Source organism: Taudactylus pleione, unplaced genomic scaffold (genome assembly GCF_031769625.1).
Source record: "Taudactylus pleione unplaced genomic scaffold, aTauple2 ptg001270l, whole genome shotgun sequence".
NCBI classification, from domain to species: Eukaryota; Metazoa; Chordata; class Amphibia; order Anura; family Myobatrachidae; genus Taudactylus; species Taudactylus pleione.
The window spans coordinates 1675001-1677500 of record NW_028285670.1 but is presented as its reverse complement, the minus strand read 5'-3'; the positions used below and the strand labels follow the sequence as shown (position 1 = coordinate 1677500).

The window sequence follows — 2500 nt, the reverse complement described above, 5'->3', positions numbered from 1 at the left end:
CAGCCAAACCACACTGGACATGCCCAATCTCGTCTGAACTTGGAAGCTATGCAGTGTTGGGCCTGGTTAGTACTTGGATGGGAGACCACCTGGGATTACCTGGTGCTGTAGGTAATTTTATACTGCCATAACATTCTTTTCTATTACATTTTACATTTCATTTTTTAAACTTATCAATGAATTTACTTGAGTTAAGAAGTAATAGAGGTCTAAATGTAATGCTTTTGAGCACCTACAGCCAAACCACACTGGACATGCCCAATCTCATCTGATCTTGGAAGCTATGCAGTGTTGGGCCTCGTTTGTACTTGGATGGGAGACAACCTGGGAATACCTGGTGCTGTAGGTAATTTTATACTGCCATAACATTCCTTTCTATTACATTTTACATTTAATTTTTTCAACTTATCAATGAATTTACTTGAGTTAAGTAGTAAAAGAGGTCAAAAATTAATGTTTTTGAGCACCTACAGCCAAACCACACTGGAGATGCCCAATCTCTTTTGATCTTGGAAGCTATGCAGTGTTGGGCCTGGTTAGTACTTGGATGGGAGACCACCTGGGAATACCAGGTGCTGTAGGTAAATTTATACAGCCATAACATTCTTTTCTATTACATTTTACATTTAATTTTTTCAACTTATCAATGAATTTACTTGAGTTAAGAAGTAAAAGAGGTCTAAAGTTAATGTATTTGAACACCTACAGCCAAACCACACTGGACATGCCCAATCTCGTCTGAACTTGGAAGCTATGCAGTGTTGGTCCTGGTTAGTACTTGGATGGGAGACCACCTGGGAATACCTGGTGCTGTAGGTAATTTTATACTGCCATAACATTCTTTTCTATTACATTTTACATTTCATTTTTTAAACTTATCAATGAATTTACTTGAGTTAAGAAGTAATAGAGGTCTAAATTTAATGCTTTTGAGCACCTACAGCCAAACCACACTGGACATGCCCAATCTAGTCTGATCTTGGAGGCTATGCAGTGTTGGGCCTGGTTTGTACTTGGATGGGAGACCACCTGGGAATACCAGGTGCTGTAGATAATTTTAGACAGCCATAACATTCTTTTCTATTACATTTTACATTTAATTTTTTCAACTTATCAATGAATTTACTTGAGTTAAGAAGTAATAGAGGTCTAAAGTTAATGTTTTTGAGCACCTACAGCCAAACCACACACGACATGCCCAATCTCGTCTGATCTTGGAAGCTTTGCAGTGTTGGGCCTGGTTAGTACTTGGATGGGAGACCACCTGGGAATACCAGGAGCTGTAGGTAATTTTATACTGCCATAACATTCTTTTCTATTACATTTTACATTTCATTTTAAAACTTATCATTGAATTTACTTGAGTTAAGAAGTAAAAGAGGTCTAAAGTTAATGTATTTGAGCACCTACAGCCAAACCACACTGGACATGCCCAATCTCGTCTGAACTTGGAAGCTATGCAGTGTTGGGCCTGGTTAGTACTTGGATGGGAGACCACCTGGGAATACCAGGTGCTGTAGGTAATTTTATACTGCCATAACATTCTTTTCTATTACATTTTACATTTCATTTTTTCAACTTATCAATGAATTTACTTGAGTTAAGAAGTAATAGAGGTCTAAATTTAATGTTTTTTAGTGCCTACAGCCAAACCACACTGGACTTGCCCAATCTCGTCTTATCTTGGAAGCTATGCAGTGTTGGGCCTGGTTAGTACTTGAATGGGAGACCACCTGGGAATACCAGGTGCTGTAGGTAATTTTATACTGCCATAACATTCTTTTCTCTTACATTTTACATTTAATTTTTTCAACTTATCATTGAATTTACTTGAGTTAAGAAGTAATAGAGGTCTAAAGTTAATGTTTTTGAGCACTTACAGCCAAACCACACTGGACATGCACAATCTCGTCTGATCTTGGAAGCTATGCAGTGTTGGGCCTGGATAGTACTTGGATGGGAGACCACCTGGGAATACCAGGAGCTGTAGGTAATTTTATACTGCCATAACATTCTTTTCTATTACATTTTACATTTAATTTTTTCAACTTATCAATGAATTTACTTGAGTTAAGAAGTAATAGAGGTCTAAATGTAATGCTTTTGAGCACCTACAGCCAAACCACACTGGACATGCCCAATCTCGTCTGATCTTGGAAGCTATGCAGTGTTGGGCCTGGTTTGTACTTGGATGGGAGACAACCTGGGAATACCAGGTGCTGTAGGTAATTTTATACTGCCATAACATTCCTTTCTATTACATTTTACATTTAATTTTTTCAACTTATCAATGAATATACTTGAGTTAAGTAGTAAAAGAGGTCAAAAGTTAATGTTTTTGAGCACCTACAGCCAAACCACACTGGAGATGCCCAATCTCGTTTGATCTTGGAAGCTATGCAGTGTTGGTCCTGGTTAGTACTTTCATGGGAGACCACCTGGGAATAGCAGGTGCTGTAGGTAATTTTATACTGCCATAACATTCTTTTCTATTACATTT

At 37.9% G+C, this 2500-nt stretch overlaps 1 non-coding gene and 10 pseudogenes across 1 annotated transcript; all 11 read left to right on the top strand.

The window, feature by feature from the left end:
• Nucleotides 1-114, top strand: part of LOC148450129 (5S ribosomal RNA) — a 119-nt pseudogene extending 5 nt beyond the window's left edge.
• A 116-nt stretch (nt 115-230) lies between these two features.
• LOC148450128 (5S ribosomal RNA) lies at nt 231-349 on the top strand (annotated as a pseudogene).
• Nucleotides 350-465: 116 nt separating this feature from the next.
• On the top strand, nt 466-584 carry LOC148450127 (5S ribosomal RNA; annotated as a pseudogene).
• A 116-nt stretch (nt 585-700) lies between these two features.
• On the top strand, nt 701-819 carry LOC148450126 (5S ribosomal RNA; annotated as a pseudogene).
• Nucleotides 820-935: 116 nt separating this feature from the next.
• On the top strand, nt 936-1054 carry LOC148450125 (5S ribosomal RNA; annotated as a pseudogene).
• Nucleotides 1055-1170: 116 nt separating this feature from the next.
• LOC148450124 (5S ribosomal RNA) lies at nt 1171-1289 on the top strand (annotated as a pseudogene).
• Nucleotides 1290-1404: 115 nt separating this feature from the next.
• Nucleotides 1405-1523, top strand: LOC148450123 (5S ribosomal RNA). The gene has a single exon (XR_015875235.1). It is a non-coding gene; the product is annotated as a 5S ribosomal RNA (ribosomal RNA).
• Nucleotides 1524-1639: 116 nt separating this feature from the next.
• Nucleotides 1640-1758, top strand: LOC148450122 (5S ribosomal RNA; annotated as a pseudogene).
• Nucleotides 1759-1874: 116 nt separating this feature from the next.
• Nucleotides 1875-1993, top strand: LOC148450121 (5S ribosomal RNA; annotated as a pseudogene).
• A 116-nt stretch (nt 1994-2109) lies between these two features.
• On the top strand, nt 2110-2228 carry LOC148450120 (5S ribosomal RNA; annotated as a pseudogene).
• Nucleotides 2229-2344: 116 nt separating this feature from the next.
• Nucleotides 2345-2463, top strand: LOC148450119 (5S ribosomal RNA; annotated as a pseudogene).
• Nucleotides 2464-2500: the final 37 nt, after the last annotated feature.